Source organism: Periplaneta americana, chromosome 12 (genome assembly GCF_040183065.1).
Source record: "Periplaneta americana isolate PAMFEO1 chromosome 12, P.americana_PAMFEO1_priV1, whole genome shotgun sequence".
NCBI classification, from domain to species: domain Eukaryota; kingdom Metazoa; phylum Arthropoda; class Insecta; order Blattodea; family Blattidae; genus Periplaneta; species Periplaneta americana.
Window position 1 is genome coordinate 169,187,871 of NC_091128.1, and position 18,974 is coordinate 169,206,844.

At 36.0% G+C, this 18,974-nt stretch overlaps 1 protein-coding gene across 2 annotated transcripts in view; it reads right to left on the reverse strand.

Annotated features, from left to right (window-relative positions):
* Positions 1-18,974, reverse strand: part of LOC138711163 (uncharacterized) — a 1,508,851-nt gene that overhangs the window by 1,008,647 nt on the left and 481,230 nt on the right. For both annotated transcript variants that reach the window (XM_069842515.1, XM_069842516.1), the window contains exon 2: positions 8,164-8,248. The gene's annotated coding sequence lies outside the window, so the exon portion shown is untranslated. The remainder of the gene's footprint in view (positions 1-8,163; positions 8,249-18,974) is intronic.

The window sequence follows — 18,974 nt, forward strand, 5'->3', positions numbered from 1 at the left end:
ACCGTCTATTAGTAAAGTCCTTAAACCTATTTTTAAATACATTTTTGGTTGTTGGTAAAGCCTTTAGTAAGTCTGCAGGTAAAGCATTTCAGTCCCTGATAGTACGATTGAGAAAAGGAAACTTTCCAGTGTCCGTCCTCTGTCTTCTTTCCCTCAATTTATATGAGTGGTCGTTCCTTGAAGAGTAATTTGGCGGCTGCAACCTATTTTTTATTTCTCTCCAGACAGGCTCACCTCTGTATGTTTTGAACAGTGCGCATAATCGAATTCGCGTTCTCCTGTCCGTGACCTCGAGCAGGATTCGATGCCACGCGTGAGAGTAGCCGCAGATCACAATCCCAGCTCATGATCCCTTAGCTACACCGGTGGCGATCAGTGATCTTAAAATGCGCATTTCCTGATTCAACTTTCCCTGCACCGCAATACCCTCCCAGTGTGAGAAGTGTAATGCGGATGAGAAAAACTGCAAATATGCAAGGAATAATCGTCGACGTCTTACGTTAATGAACAGGCGGGGTGCATGAATCCTTTTGTGATCCGCTGTCTTAAATGGGCGTCGGCACCGAAAGAGATGGATCCAGTCTGACTGCAAGGGTCAGGGAAGGTGAAATTTCAAGGTCAGATCCCAGGGATGTAGGAGGCTGTCTCACACCCACAGGGACATTGGCGAGAAGAAACATTGATCTAATTTCCATCAAGCGAACATCATCATATTTGCTGCACAACACTATTTTCGCTATATAAATAAAAGCAGCAAGCATTCTGATGCAGTTCGAAAGAAACTCAAGTTATCCGGCTGCCGGTAACAACAGTTTGTAAGCTTTATTAATCTCTTTTAAAACGAGTAGTCTATTGACAATACGTGGCTAATTGCACGTTTATCTAACACCAGAGAAGTTGTAGTTCGAAACAATATGTTGTATCCAACGCCTACCCACTTTTCTTGTGTGATTCGGGTTCCGCATATTGCGGATAGATGGCAGGAATGTGACCCATTTTCAAGTTTCACACCACTTCGGCATTTGTCGTCAGCTTATCGCTAATCCCATGGATGATAGATTAATCAGAAAAATTGCTATTTGTGATGAAAAATGGGTATATTACCGCAACCCTGACACCTCAAGACAGTGGCTCGATCCCCGCCGCCTGCCAAAACCGTCGTTAAATGAAATCGGTTGAACCCAAAAGTAATGTTATGTTTTCTTTTTATTTTAGTAGGTTATTTTACGACGCTTTATCAACATCTTAGATTATTTAGCGTCTGAATGAGATGAAGGTGATAATGCCGGTGAAATGAGTCCGGGGTCCAGCACTGAAAATTATCCAGCATTTGCTCATATTGGGTTGAGGGAAAACCCCGGAAAAACTTCAACCTGGTAACTTGCCCCGACCGGGAATCGAACCCGGGCCACCTGGTTTCGCGGCCAGACGCACTAATAGTTACTCCACAGGTGTGGACAATGTTATGTTTCTGGTGGAATTTTGAAAGTGTAACTCACTGGGAGTTTTTATCGAAACTCATCCAAATCGACCACCTATCTATGAGTCAACATGTGGTATGTCCTGTACTTAAAATTATGGTTTATTTCACGACGTTCTCAACTCCAGAATGTTTTATCAGCGACGCCGGTGTGCCGGAATTTTGTCCCGCAGGAGTTCTTTTACATGCCAGTAAATCTACTGACATAAGCCTGTCGCATTTAAACACACTTAAATACCATCTACCTCGGCCGGGATCGAACCCGCAACCTCGAACATACTGTAGAACGCCAGCGCTATACCAACTACGCTACCGAGGGCGACTGTCCTGTACTACGGTGAGTGTATGTGTAAGTGTTGCGGTAATATATCCATTTTTCTTCACAAATAACAATTTCCCTAATCAATCTATCATCCATGGGATATAGCGATAAGCTGAAGACAGATATCTACTCTGCGTTGAGCCTGTTCAGGTGTCAATTCATGAGGTACAGATTTACAACTTCTTTATGATTTTCTAAGCACCTTACAGTGACTATATTGTATATTTTGAAGCACCAAGTTCTTCTGACAACCTATGAGTAGTCTTTTGTGAATTTCCTTCCAAAACTCTGCATGTATTCTCAATATTCCACACGCTGTAAGTCTTTAATGTCTCTTTCTCCACTACTGAAACGCCGAAACCATCATTGAGGTACACGCTCACTAACGACACCTTCACTCTCGACTTCACATATTTTTCGAGCCGCGCAAATACCTTTGTAATCTTAGTGCTGGTTTAGAATGACTGCAATCTCAAACATTATCACCTCCACTTTATATTCTTTGTTTTAATAATTGACAACTGGCATATAATTATAATAATAATAATAATAATTTATTTTAGCTGGCAGAGTTAAGGCCGTAAGGCCTTCTCTTCCACTCAACCAGCAAAAAGTATACATACATACGTATGAACTTACAAGCTACAAAGAATTCAACAATTTGATATACATAAAAGTTACGTGTATATAAGAGTTATTTATGAATTAAACAGCAAAATACTATGAATATTAAACAATGGAATATAAACTGTGTAGCAGAATTAAGCTAAAATACATAGAATTTTAATATATTCCACATAATGTTAGATAACAGAAAAAGGTTATTATGAGAAATTTTGAAAATACAGCGCTGTCAGGATGATGTCTAAAGGAAGAAGTAACAATGTAGTCAGTGATAGTTTACGTCAGTATGATTGGAGTGAATTGCTAAGAAGTTTAACCTCTAACCTGTTTTTAAAAATGTTTATTGTCTTGCAGCTCCTAATACTTTGTGACAAGGAATTCCATTGTCGCGAGGTGGATACTGTAAAAGATGATGAATAACAAGATGTTCTATGAATAGGTATACTTAGCGTGCCACAGATAAGTGATCTGGTATTTACGTCGTGGTTAAAGTATAGATAAGAGAAACGAGAAGAAAGGTAATTTGATGTTGAAGTGTGCAGAATTCGAAAAAGTAAAGACAGAGTGTAAAGTTCTACGTTCTTTAAATCGGAGCCACAAAGACTTGCGAAGGACGGCGTTATGTGATCACATACAGCAATGATTCTCAAACTATGGTCCGCGGACCACCTGTGGTTCTCGAGGTCTGATCTTGTGGTCCTTCAAAAAAGGCAGAAGAAAAATACACATGGCAATCGTCTTTCACTTTTTCTCTCAGTACTGACTCTATTCGTCTACTTACTTTCCACTCTACTCTCAACAACAAAAGAGGAATATAAAGCACTATGAATGTGGTGTTTTTCGCCATCTTTTCCCTGCACATCTGGCGCCGCCCCTGTAACCCAGCCAGGGACCACCCGAATTCACAACAGAGGACCGAACCTTTTCATGTATTTATGACTTTCTTAATAGTTTTGCCGAAACCCAGTCTGCACATTGAAATGGTCACGTACTGTACGTCGTACACCAATAATGTAACTCTGAGGTCACAATTTAAAACTTATTTTTCAAGTAAATATGACGAATTTTCATGGGTTCGTGATCACTTTCATTGCGATATTGAAACTAATAAACTTTCATTGAGTGAAAGAGAACAGTTAATTGAACTCTCGAATGAGACCGGACTTAAAATGAAATTCCAAGCGGAAGGTATGGTTAATTTCTGGACCTCATCACAAGTGAAAAGAGAATACAGTGAACTGTACAATTGTGCTTTAGAAATTATAATTCAGTTTATTTCTACGTATCTGTGTGAGAAAGGGTTATCACAAACTCTAATTAAAAGAAAGTAGCTACCGAAATTCGACTCGATGTATGTGACGATCTCCGACTTAAGCTTACCAGCATACGTCCAAATATAGAACAACTGTGCAAGAATCAGCAGACTCATTCATCTCATTAATGTGAGTACCAACATTTTTTTTCATTTATTCTTAGTTAATAAGTTAAAGATTATCCAAACTCTAATAGCCTTAAAGAAACAAAAATGAATTTTCTTCTATTAACATTAGCTTAATTAGTTAACACTAATATAAAATTAATTAAATTAAATTAAGTAATTCTATTTTAAAATATAAGTATATTGATATTAAAATATACTACAAAAATGATATTTTGCTTTCGAAGGGAACATGAGTGCTAAAAAGGATAAATGTTCATCTCCCCTCTTGCTTAAAAAAGTCCCTTGTGCAGACACTTGCATTTCCCTATTTCGACTATGCGGACATTTTACTGACTGACCTCTCCAGCGACAACAAAATGAAACTTCAACGTGCTCATAATTTGTGTGTACGTTTTGCAAGCAATGTTCGTAAATATGATCATATTACCCCATCCCTAGAAGCAATAGGTTTGCTTAAACTAGATAAGAGAAGAAATTTACATTCACTTCTCTTTCTCTTCGAAATCTTGAACTCTTCTATTCCTTCGTACCTGTCGTCTCGCTTCACTTACCTTTCTTCCCACCACAATCTGAACACACGCTCTCGTCATGAAACAATACTAACAATACCATCCCATCGCACCTCCTCATACTCATCCTCTTTTACAATAGCCCTGCCAAGACTCTGGAATTCGCTACCTGCTAGCATCAGGGACTGTCGAAATGAAATTGAATTGAAACGAAAGTTACTAGGCACTTGGTCAGTAATTGATTTCTTGTAAATAGTTTCTTTAATCTATCACAAAATATTTCAATATTCAGTAATTTCATCACTATACAATTTTGTTATTCTAGATTTAATTTTTAATTCAGTAAATATAAAATATTCTTTGTTTGTTTGTTTCTCTATGACTATTACACTCTTACTACGTCATACTACTTTTGACCAATAAAACGGTACGAAAGGACGTATTTCAACCAATCATGGCTGCTTATCGCACAATTTTATCGCGTCTCTAGCATTTGTTTAATTTGATCGCGTCCCTAACATTTGTTTAATTTTATCGCGTCCCTAGCATTTGTTTCTTTGTTTGCCAACATTTGAAACTGCGCTGGTCTAGACATCAAAAATATATAAAAAATTACAAACCACTCCAGTCGATGGACAGCAGTTTCAAATATGACTCGCATTGGCATTCAAGAACAAGAATTAATAAAAATCACTGATCATACCTATGCATCTTCTGAAATCCGATTTACAAATAAATGAAGAGCACCATTCGGAAATCCTGAATAAGTTGAATACACCATGTAGGCCTAAATCAACGAGTTCCACTTCTATTATGCACACGTCCAATATAACATCAATTGAACCACCAACCACATTCAAATTTGAAAATTGTACATTCAATAATTATTCCTTTTAAAATTATTCATGTTTATTTTTTATGTCATCGTCGTTAATTAAAACTTTTCTAACACTTGTGTATATTAGTTAGGTTATGTTATAGCTTCTGCTATATGATATTATGGATAGTCACGTATCAGAGATTGTTTAATATTAAGATTTATTGAATAGTAATCATTACAGTGTCTGTATAAAGACACTACTGCCATCTAGCATGCATCTAGCGTAATATTTGTAATGTTGAGATGGTACAATAATACACTTGAAGACAGTTGTATTTTCGTAAGTCAATTAATATTTTATTGTATTGGAGTACTTCGTTACTTCTAATCTTTATATACTTTCTTCTAATCGTGTAATAGTCAATTAAAACCCACTCGAGTTTTGATTTTCTCTAGATAAATCAAAACGTCTGGTGAGATTACTGTTGATAAATTAGCTTTAATTATTCAGGTAATCTTTTCGTACTTTGATTTTATTGTAATTGTAATTGTAAATTTAATACTAATTGTAATGTTATTTGTAATGGTAATTATAAATTTAATACTAATTGTAATTTTATTGTTCATATTGTAGTTGGAATCTCCTGGTAGAGGGGCAGAGAAGGTCTGACGGCCTTATCTCTACCAGGTTAAATAAATAAAAACTAATACTAAAGAGTAAGATGGTCCGCGGAACTATTCCGACTTAAAAAAGCGGTCCCCACTTCAAAAAAGTTTGAGAAACGCTGATATACAGTACTCAGTAACCATAGCGTCCTGTAAATTGCATTCCCAACTAGACAAAATCATTAAATCTTACAAAAAAAACGGCAGACATTTAAAAAACCGACACTACTTAGGAGACGACGTAAAATTACTTTTTCACAAAGAACTATGTGTATTAGTTCACCATTTCAGGGCTTATTAAAATGCATATAATTATTTTCATAGCCTCCAATAAAGCTGTTCGATTTGTGTCGCGGGGCTTGGAAGGTGTCCTTCGCAGCGACAGCAGAAGACATCTGTCTCGCAGCGCACCGATGGCCCCTATTTCGAGACAGCCACTCATTACCGCGTAGCAGTCATGTGGGTGCCACCGACTCGTCTCGCTACAGCCCGTTAATAAGCGCGGATGCTAATTAGAAGACTAGAGAAGTGATAGAAATCAGCTGACAGCGGCGATAGACGCCAGGATACATCTGCTGTTATGTTCCCACGAGAAGACCGTGTTTATGTTTCTGTCGCTTGCCTTTATTATACAGGGACATCATTTTATTTTTACTAACATTTCTAATATTAACCTGACTATACCTTTGGCTTAAAAGTTGTGAACCGGAAACGCCGTTTGCTACCCCCTTCCACGATTGGAGTTCGATGATATTGGCATTAATATACAAACAAATCACTTTACTAGGTATAGGAGGGATGAAAAGTAGTTCATCCACTTACGTAAACTAGGAAATATCGCGATTTTGAGTTTGATAATTTTCATTAGGTTTTTCTTTAATCAAAATACAGTACAATGTTAACAATAAGTGTTTTACTCTCGAACTGAGCTATCCATGCGGACGTATTCATTCTGCAGTGCATATTATACTGTCTACAGTACATTAGCGTACAATATAGAGAATGAAGTTAAATTGTAAAATAATCATAACGTGGATATTTAAACACATTTTTGAAAATGGTGACCGTTCATTTCGATACAGGGTTCAGTCCTTTTGTGCATATTACCGCACTATAGACTATTATACCTAATTCCAATTACCAGTTTCGTCCTTCGTAATAATAACTCATGTTGAAATAATTCTGTACCTACTCTGTAAAAACGTGCCTTACGTACTGTAAATTCAATCTTCACTTCTGTCCGATCCGAAAAAATAAAATTACTCAGACATGCTATCTACTGTCCGTACAAGTAGTTATGTCGTAGGATCGTAGAAAGGGGGGAAATCACTTGACAATTAATTATTTAACGAGGCCCTTTTATTTAAGTTATTTTAAACAGTTGCATAATATTACGCAGACGTCCAATTCCTAACAGAAATTAATGTTTCCAGACAAGACTAAGACAGCCCAGCCACTAGCCTTTTCAGCGGCGTGAGCAGAAGCAGGTGGGGAAAATCGAGATGCGACGTAGGCAAACGGACGACAGCACCTGTGCGAAAATATGATTCAATATTGAAAGCTGTTTCGTCACTAGAAAACGCGAACATATTTCTGGAACGTACTATGCTCAGTACTGCTTGACTGCATGTATGCGGCCTTGGTTGTGTTGGAAGTTTACTAGTAGAAGGGGTGGGAGTGAAGTACATTCAAAAACTCAGGTAAAATTGAAGTAAAAATAAAATGATGTCCCTGTATTAAGTAGTGATACTAACCCCTTGTGTTGTACTAGTAGACTATATTGTAAAACCATTGATACATTTCAACTAGACTGTGACCATAATTAAGATTTTATAGTAAGCCTACCATTAATTTTTTTAACTTGTTTCACATTCTAGCTATGAAGCGATGTACGAATATTGTAGAATGTAAACAAATACAATACAATATAATTAGCTCACATGGAAATGGAATGGTTATCTTGAATGCTGTGGACAAATGAGGCCATTTTACTCTCAGTGATGCAATAATTTTTTTTCCACTTTTTCCCCCCTGTAATGTGGTAGGCCTACCTATCAGATTACGTCCATCTTTAGGCTTTTGTCTCAATATATATTTTTTTCATTAACGGAGTAGCAGCAGAGAGGGACAAGTAGCCCATGCAACTCGTATTTTGTTTTCCACAGTCTCAAATCATCTTTCAAAGACGCTCGCTGGCGTAAGTTTTAATAAATTTTCCTTGAATTTACCCTCAACAATTCATTCAAAAGAAGAATAAGAAGAGAAAAAGAGAGCACTTTCGAAGGGAAATTTTTTTCTTACCTTTCTTGTCGTCCCTGAATCCTGTAAACATTGGGAGCACAGCGGATGGTCTCGCCGGGCAAGTTCCTTAAATTCTGCGACGATCCTGCAACAAGAAAAGTACACCATAAATAATATTCACACATTTTCATTATTATGACATTGCTTAATAAAATAGTCTTCTACAGGGACATCATTTTATTTTTACTTCAATTTCCATTGTACCTGAGTTTTTTAATGTACTTCACTCCCATTCCTTCCACTAATGAAGTTCAACCGTCCTCCACACCGATCCAAGACCGCATATACAGTCATAGTAGCCTTAAGGTCATAGTAAACAGTACGTTCCAAAAATATGTTCGCGTTTTCCAGTGACGAAAGAGCTTTCAATATTGCATCATTTTCCATTTGCCTACGTCGCATCCCGGTTTCCCCCACCTGCTTCTATTCGCCTCTCTGTAAATGCTAGTGGCTGGGCTATCTTAGCTCTTTTCTGGGAACATTAATTTCTGTTAGGAATTGGACGTCTTCGTAATATTATACCCATATAACTGTTTAAAATAACTTAAATAAAAGGGCCTCGTTAAGTAATTAACTGTCACGTGATTTCCTCCCTTTCTACGATGCCGCGACGTAACCATTTGGACGGACAGTAGATAGCATGTCTGAGTAATTTTATCTTTTCGGATCGGACAGAAGTGAAGATTGAATTTACTGTACGTAAGGTCTCTTTTATAGAGTAGGTACAGAATTATTTCAACATGAGTTACTGATACGAAGTACAGACCTGGTCATTTCAATTATGTACGTACAACAGTCTATGCACATTAGCACTGAAGCCTGTATCGAAATGAACGGCCACCATTTTCAAAAATGTATTTAAATATCCATATTATGATTATTTTTCAATTTAACTTCATTCTCTATAGTGTACGCTAATGAGATGTAGACAGTATAATATACACTGCATAATGAATACGTCCGCATGGACAGCTCACTTCGTGAGTAAAAAACACTTATTGTTAATACAGTACTGTACTTTGATTAAACAAAAACCTAATGAAAATTATCAAACTCAAAATCGCGATATTTCCTAGTTTACGTAAATGGATTAACTACTTTTCTTCCCTCCTATACCAAGTAAAGTGATTTGTTTTTATATTACGCCAGTATCATCGAACTCCAGTCATGGAAGGGGGTAGCAAACGGTGTTTCCGGTTCTTAATCGTTGATTAAGCCAGGTTAATATTAGAAATGTTAGTAAAAATAAAATGATGTCCCTGTATAATTCTTCTTTCTTGCACTGCTTAAACTTTCCCTTTATCAGATTCTACATCACGGCGGTTGGCGGGCGGGGAGAGATTCTTGTGATCGTGCACTAAACACATCACAAATGCAGGCCTCCCTGGTCATGAGACCGGTATGACGCAGAACCGTCCCAGAGACACCACAAGACAATCACAGGACAACGGACAAACACCCAGTCCCGTGGACGGAAGATAAATTTCTTCCACTGCCTACACTAGGAATCGAACCTCGGAACAGTTGGTTGAAAAGCGCATACAATAACCACAGGTCGATTCACGAGGATTTACCGTCACTCACGGAGCTTATTTCCAAAGACATTCTGAGCAAAAAATTTTATATAAAACATTTGTCCTAATCTCAATTCTATTTTCAGAGTTACACTAAATTTGAAGTTGTTAGCAAAATACATTTTTTTCTTGAGTTTTAAAGGTAGAGAATGAACTATTCGGAAGTGTCATTTCTTTAATTGGCTAGTGTTCTGAAGCTAAATTTATCAAAGGATAAGTATAAATGTTACAAAATGAATATGTACAGAGGTGTGAAAATTATTAGAATAATCTTAATTTTAAAGGTTTTTTAATAGTTCCTTCACAAATATTAATTGAATTGATGAATATTGGTATATATACTATACTGATGTAGGATATATTTACTACTAACAATGACGGAAAGCATTGTTGTACATTGGTATTTTTCTTATTTTACAATTGTTATGGGAATTCAGAAATTATTATATTATGTTGGCGGAATTGGAAACATAAAAAATTATATGCACAAAACAGATGTATACGTTCATTTGAACCTTCACAACAATGTAAACGCAAAGAACAATTTGTTTAAAGCATTTCTTAATTAATTTTTGACGTTTCCAATTCCGCCAACATAATATAATAATTTCTGAATTCCCATAACAATTGTAAAATAAGAAAAATACCAATGTACAACAATGCTTTCCGGCATTCTTAGTAGTAAATATATCCTACATCAGTATAGTAATATTATATACCAATATTCATCAATTCAATTAATATTTGTGAAGGAACTATTAAAAAACCTTTAAAATTAAGATTATTCTAATAATTTTCACACCTCTGTATATAATTTAATGGCCTGAATGGTTTATGATAAATTCATAAGTAATTTGAGGGTAATAAATAAATTGATATATATTCATTAACACTCACGTTCAAATATTTTATTCCTACAGTTTTCCCAACTTTCCAGTAGCCTAATGTCTTAATCATGAATGTTTGGTTTACTACAACATTTTTCGACATCATCTCTTATAAAAATCAGGCAAGCAAAGATGATGATGATGATGATGATGATGATGATGATGATGATGATTGCTACTGTATGAAGCTTTTAATTTCTTCCTCTTCAATTTCCTTATAATTTTTTTTTTTTACTAGATGACGCCACCAGCAACTAAAAGCTCGCCAATTATTGATATTGCACAAACTGACGAAACGACTCTGTAAACACCTCGCTTCAGCTGAGTGCTTTGTTCGAACCTCGCTGATGGCATTACATCGTTCCTCACTTACCATGGCAACCGTCCAACACAGCATCCTCCTCTTAGGCTGCAGCGTATCCGGATCTAGTTACTTACAAACGTTCTGGTTTACTTGTAACAGCCAGTTCCTAATCTGTCACCTCTTTTCTTTAAGGATGCATTTTTATCAACCAGTCAAAGTGCTGCTAAGCACTAAGAATCTTTTATGATGATGTCATCAGTAGAGTTCGTAGACGAAAGAATTTACACATTCCGGTGATATTTCATGCTGTCTACCTGCCCACAACAACGAAAAGGTAAACGTCTGAAGAATTTCATACATAGTCCACGAGGAAGCCTTTTGTGTTCTTGTACTTACTTACTACTTACTTACTGGCTTTTAAGGAACCCGGAGGTTCATTGCCGCCTCACATAAGCCCGCCATTGGTCCCTATCCTGAGCAAGATTAATCCAGTCTCTACCATCATATCCCACCTCCCTCAAATCCATTTTAATATTATCTTCCCATCGATGTCTCGGCCTCCCCAAAGGTCTTTTCCCCTCTGGCCTCCCAAATAATACTCTATATGCATTTCTGGATTCGCCCATACGTGCTACATGCCCAGCCCATCTCAAACGTCTGGATTTAATGTTCCTAATTATGTCAGGTAAAGGATACAATGCGTGCAGTTCTGCGTTGTGTAACTTTCTCCATTCTCCTGTAACTTCATCCCGCTTAGCCCCAAATATTTTCCTAAGAACTATGTTCTTGTACAGTGAACTTATATGCCGGTAATAGACTATGAGGCAAACTCGGCTAATTTCGCAGTATTAAGGTTCTCTGTCTGTAGTTAAACCTAAAAATGCTTAAAAAAACTTCCTTCATGTCGCAGTTAATCACTAGACTAAACTTTACTCCTTTTGGGGACACAATTTTGTTAAATTTGGTAATCAATGAAAATCCTGTTTAATCTAAATTCCAAATGAGATTAGGCTTGGATTTCAGTTCTGGTTTTTCATACACACTTACTAACACATCATAAAAATCGTTCAAATTCGAGCGAGTTGATGCTGCTGCTCTACGGTAGGACAGATTTTCTGGCTGGCGCATACTTATCCCATAGCGCTTTTTAAAGGAAGTTCGAATCTGCGCGCCACTCGAACTGTTCGCCGGCAACTAACGGAAACTAGTTAAGAAACTGAGTACCGGCAAAAGCATATTACGAACAAACTATATCAGATAAAACAACAAGCAAGGGTTCAAATTAATCATAAGAATGTGGAGAATTCATTAATCATAGTGCAATACTTATAGTTCTGAAAATCTGGACGATATAATGTCCAGAAACACAACACTGCAAATTCATTCACGCTATGTCAGAAAACACACACACTACTAATGCAGATAGTTGTGTAGCTTTCGTCAGAAAGCGTTGCAATGCGACCTTCCTGCATGAAATATCTCCGACATTTATCCGTATTTTTTGTAAGCTCAAATGAACAACGACAACTCCACAACTAATTAATATATGAGATACTGCAAAATTAGGCGTACTGCGAAATTAGCCAAGTTTGCCTTAGACCAGATTTTAATTTTCAAAGAATAGGACAATCTACAACATTTACTATTTTCTTTGAATCACTTCTGTAAATGATAAAAACCTTATAATCTCCCATGGAGGATTTACTAAAGAACTACTTTCACAACTTCCTTTCGTCCACGCCTGTGGAGTAACGGTTAGCACGTCTAGCCGCGAAACCAGGTGGCCCGGGTTCCATTCCCGGTCGGGGTAAGGTACCTGGTTGAGGTTTTTTCAGGGGTTTTCCCTCAACCCAATACGAGCAAATGCTGGGTAACTTACGGTGTTGGACCCCGGACTCATTTCACCGGCATTATCACCTTCATCTCATTCAGACGCTAAATAACCAAAGCTATTGATAAAGCGTCGTAAAATAACCTAACCTCGGCCTTCACAACTTCCGAGAGGTGATAGTAGGAGGAAGAATAATAAAGTACGTAAGATTTGCTGATGATATGGCGTAAGGATATGCTACTATAGTTAAAAGACAGCTGTGAGCAGTATGGGATGTAGATTAATGCAAACAAGACGAAGACAATGGCTATCGGAAGAAAAATAAAGAAGGTAAACTTGTGAATTCTAAATGAGGCAGTAGAGCAAGTGGACAGCTTCAAATACCTGAGGTGTACTTTAAGTAGTAACATAAGCCTAAGCTGCTGCCAGGAAGTCGAAAGGATAGCAATCGCAAAGGAAGCTTTTAATAGAAAAAGAGCATCTTCTGCGGTCCTATGGAAAAATAATTAAGGTGAGGTGCTTCTTGTGGTATTGTATGGGGCAGAAACATGGATATTACGACGAAGTGAAGAGAAACTACTAGAAGCATTTGAAATGTGGATATGGGGAAAAATGGAGAGTGTGAAATGGGAGAAAAAATATGAAATTAAGAAGTAGGTACTAGAAAGAATGGATGAAGAAAGAATAATGCTAAACAGATAAGGAAGAAATAAAAAAGAATTTGCTGGGTCAATAGCTGAGAAGAAACTGTCTACTGAAGAATGCACTGGGAGAAATGGTCAACGGAAAAGAAAAGAAAACGTTCGGCGCAGAGAAAGAAATGAGATGATAGACAATATTAAGATATCATATAACTTACGGTAAGTAGGCGGAGACAAAGAGGAAGGTACATAAAAAGGAGCAGAAACTCTTGAGCAACTAAATCATAAATGGAATGTCTCCTGAATGACTACTTTAGAAATTAAATATGCCATGAAAGTATCAGGTTTCACGCTCCAATAAAATAAATAAAATGGAGAAAAAGAATTAAAATTTGCGATTTACAATTACTGTATTACACAAAATACAGGAAGTTGAATGCAAATAAACCTATTATAAAAATAAAATAAGCGAAAAGATGCGGAGAAACAACATTTTCATATTACTAAAGGCAGGAGAAAAAAAATATATACAGTCTAGTCTGTTTGGGTATGGATAATATTAATTTATTATTTTAAAGCTATTATGATAGTAGTAAAAATTTCTTGCTGGTCACGAAGTATAAACACAATCCGTTATATGTTCTCGAAACAGCTCACTAGTAACTTAAACCTGATACAAAAAATATGGAACATAAATTTATTTATGGTACATCGCACAAATAATACCTCTGCCGGAAGATGTAGCTCAACGCATGGAATTGGGAATTACTTATTACCTGTGGACAGGACATATTTATAAAATTGCTAAATCTCAACTGTGGAAACGGACAGAACAAGGTGGATGCGGTCTGATTGCAGTTAATAATAATAATACTCATTAAAACACCACTGCAAAGGAAAAATAAATATAAAAATTCCATTACATCTGAATTAATAGATTTTACTTTGCAACATCCCATATTCCGAAGGATAAAAATGTGCCTGAATAAAATACCAGAGCGGCTTCTCAACGATCCTGAGTCTATGACCACAAAGGAAACATATACGTCATTATTAGCTGTTAAAGAAACCGTTCCCTCCATTATGACCAAATACCCGAATATGAAGTGGAAAAGAATATGGAAAATCTTCACACTACCAAATATTTCAACTGATTGGAAAACAAGTGCATATAAAGTAGTAAATGATATTGTTCCCACAGAAGCAAAAAAGTACCACCATAACATCACGCACTCACCTCTATGTCAACACTGTGGCAATTTTGATACTCTTCACCATCGATTAACAACATGCCGACCTGCAGTATGGTCTTGGTTGTGTCGAAAACTAATAAATGCCTCTCACACGGACAACCCGAACGACCTTCGAAGGATGGTACTTCAACTGGAAATGCCCACCCCCAGCAATAAATTCGCACTAACATGGATAATTATGGGATACTTACACTACATGATCAGTGACAACAATCCAACGATAGCTGGACTACAAAAGTTACTAATGGAAGCTGAAAGGAAACTGAGAAGAAAAGGACGTAACAATTTGTTAATAATTGAAAATAAGAAAAACATTCTCAACATATGAAAATAAAACTCAGTAATTGGTATAAAAAGATATGGCGATTATGTGAATAATTTACGTAATTAATTGTACTCTGTTAATATATAGGCCTATGTACAGACGTGGACAAATTATTAACAAAATTGACGATTTTTATGATTAATTCTATTTACAAAATTTGACTTTTCAATTTAGACTACAGTTGACAATTTTGCATATTTCTATCATTACAGTAGATAGAAATATGCAAAAATTTCAAATGTAGGCTATTCTAAATTGAAGAGTCAAATTTTATAAAAAAATATATATATATATATATATATATATATATATATATATATATATAATAAAATCTTCAATTTTGCTAATAATTTGTAAATATTATGCAAAAATGTCAACTGCAGTCTAAAGTGAAGAGTAAAATTTTGTAAAAATATATAATAAAAATCTTCAGTTTTGTTAATAATTTGGAAATATCCAAAATGTCACCTGTAGTCCAAATTGAAGAGTCGAATTTTGTAAAAAATATATACAAAAAATCTTCACTTTTGCTAATAATTTGTAAATATGCGAAAATATCAATTGTAGTCTAAATTGAAGAGTGAAATTTTGTAAAAATATAAAATAAAAATCTTCGATTTCTCTAATAATTTGGAAATACCCAAAGATGTCAACTGTAGTCTAAATTGAAGAATCATAGTTTGTAAAAATATATAATAAAAATCTCCAATTTTGCTAATAATTTGTCCACGTCTGTATATACATATATCTTTTAAATTGCTACCATATTAACTGTAGGTGTAGTTTCCAAAAGTTATTTTGTAAATAGTGATGGAAGCCTTCAAAAATGATTTAAGATCGAATATATTTTAGTATTACAGTATTTTGTTTCATATGTTCATATATTGCCAAAATAAATGTCATAGTTTGGCAGATTTTAACGTAGTACAAACTTCAAATTGTTCTTTTGCGTAATGTCATAAAATAATGTTTATTATGTCATTAATGTGTCACAAGATCTCAGGTATTGTAGTATAAATAGTGTTATATAACTCATGTCATATATCATGTAAACATTGTACGTGACAAATAAACGTGTTAAAAAAAAAAAGCTTGAGTTGTTGAGGTTGCTAGGAACAATAGACTGTGCAGGTACTATTTCGTATTGTCTGTAATGAGGCGATAGTAGCGATCCTAGTGGTTAGCAACTATATATGGATGCATATTTATTACATATTGATCTTCGTGACTGTATATACTACACTGTGGTTATATCATGATTAAAAGATGGGAGTTTCCTTATACGACAATCAACAATGCATAATGTGAAAGGACAAATGAAAATCGTAGATGATTAAAATGGCTACTACAAATCAACAGCGGGCACAATGTGTTCTTTGGTACGCTAAATTTGAGTGTGTTAAAAGAGTTCAAAGGGAATTTCGACGTGATTATGGTGTGCGTAATGTACCTAAATACGATTCCATAATGTTGTGGTATCGAACATTTTGTAGAAACAGGTTCTGTGTTAAAAAATCATGCAGGAGATCGCAGGCGAAACCCAGTACGAGAAGCAGCTATCTCTTGGCTTGTAGGCCTACCCAAACTCCCCAGATCTAACCCTTCCTGACTTCTTCGCGTAGGGTTTCATTAAAGACATTGTCTATTCACAGAAACCCAGGAACATTGATGATCTGAGAGTAAAAGTTACTCAAGCTTTTCGACAAATCACCCCTCTTATGTTACAACGGACATGAGCTGAATTGCATCACCGTTATGAGTTGTGCAGGGTGAGCATTGGGGGTCATGTTGAGCTCTGAGGAATCTCCCATCTTTCAGTGTTGTATCCACAAAGTTTCAACAAATAAAGTTCAGTAGTAAATGTTTTACAGTGTTTTTATTCTATCCATACTCAAACGGATCACCCTGTAGAAAGAGTACTACAGATTATTCCCAGAAAAAATTTTGAATTCAATGAAAACAGGTTGAAAAGCTTACCTGGCAGCAGGAGAAGGATAAGAAGAAGAAGATTATGATGGTGATAACGGCAATGACAATTATCACAATCTAAATCACAATACAACTAAAACGTAATGTTTCTTCTAACAATCCGACCACTCTAGTATTCCGGAACGAGACGTAATAACTTATGGCGGTCACATGACGCAGGTTCGATGTGCTGCAAACAGTGTTGATTGTTCCGGTCGGAAGTTTTGGCTAAAAAGCATAATTAAAATAAAAATGAAGGGTGTGATTGTGGTCACGCATTATGCGGAAACGCCCCCAGGGTGCGAAAAATCCCGAGAACAATAAACCAAACGAGGTGACACTAAATTACTTTAAGTAGTGCTGAATTAAATAAACTTGTAAAATCATCAATAATAAAAAATAATTAAAACACTGCAATCAATTTGGCAACAGAGGGTGTCATTAAGTCCATTGTTGTTTAATTTACTAGAATAAAATGTCGTGCATTCATTCAGAACGATAATTTATTGTCGCAGTAATTTGAGGTTTACATGTTAAATCATTAGTTGACAATTTTTGTTCATGTGCAAACGAACAGGAAAAAAAAAAAAGAAGAGCAATCTCCAGGTTATATAACGTTGACACTTGTGTAAAATGTAAACACAACAGAGCTGAAGAATTTTAGACGTAATTCTTCTAAAACTGCAATACCATCGTCATTTTTCATTATATTTTGTGAGTCATTTGTCAATTATTAGATCTTGCTTCCAATTATAGTCCCGTCGCTCTAATTTCCGGCAGCCAATCGCGTTGCAGGTCGGCTACATTTAAACGTGTGCGTCTTGTGATTCGCTGATGAAGACGTTATTCATTTCTTAAGGTTCGATAAATAACACTAGCCTGCGAACTTCAACTTTGTGTTTGTTGCCTAAAGTAAATAATGTGATTTTATATAATGTCGATGTGCTGAATTCGAATTTCCAATCCGTTTACTTCTATCACGTCAGGTTTGTTTGCAAAATCACTTTAAATGTATTGTATAATTACGTGAATTTCATCACAAACTTTTTCATTTCACTTTTTTATTTCAAATGCAAAAGCAATATTTAAAAGACACAACTTGTTGCAATGTGTATGGTTGTTCATACATGGCACTAGAGTGTTTTTGCTTTGTTTTGGTTTGTTTAATTCACTATTGGATGTATTAATTAGCATAATGTATCACACAAAGAATTACACCACTTGTTTCTCAGTTGAGGAAGTCGTCCTGCTCCTCTTTCTTTTATTTTTGTCTTCCGGTATTTCACTCTTTAACATCCAACAATAATGAGGATGCATACTGATGCTCCAGCGTCCCTGGTATCTCTTTTCGAACTCCTGCAGATCCTTGTGAAATCGTTCACCTTGCTCTTCGCTCAAAAATCCTACATTTTCGGGGAAATAATCTAGGTGAGAAAACAGAAAATGAATTTTGATACTCATGTTACAACCAAGTTCCTTGTATGCTTCAAGCATGTTAGCCACAATGTTTCGGTAATTAGGACCCTTGTTGTTACCAAGAAATTTTAAAACAGAAAGATATCCATGCTGTTTTCCCCTTTTCATCCACAGTGTTTTTAAATGCTGCATCAGACATCTGTTTTCTTTAGTCAGGACCATTAAATATAGTTTCTTTTAATTTGCTTCAGATAGTAGTGGAAATTTCTCAAATATGTATTTGAAACAGTCTCTTTCCTTATTTAAAGCCACGTTCTGCAGCACCCGACTCGTTACAATTTCCCTCAACACTACATCAGACTCAGATGAAAACTATTCAAGATTTTCTAGTCGCACAGTGATTGGTACATCAGGCCCATGGGGTACAGGTAAAACGGCGGACCGTATAACTGGATACCGGTACACGATATGCTTTTTATTTTTAGAATCGTACCCCTTCACATCACACGAACAGAAGTAGCAGTCATTACTATGGTTCGACTGCTCTCTCCAAACCATAGGTACTCCAAAAGATAGCAACAGTCTTCTGCCGTTGATCCAATGATAAAGTTC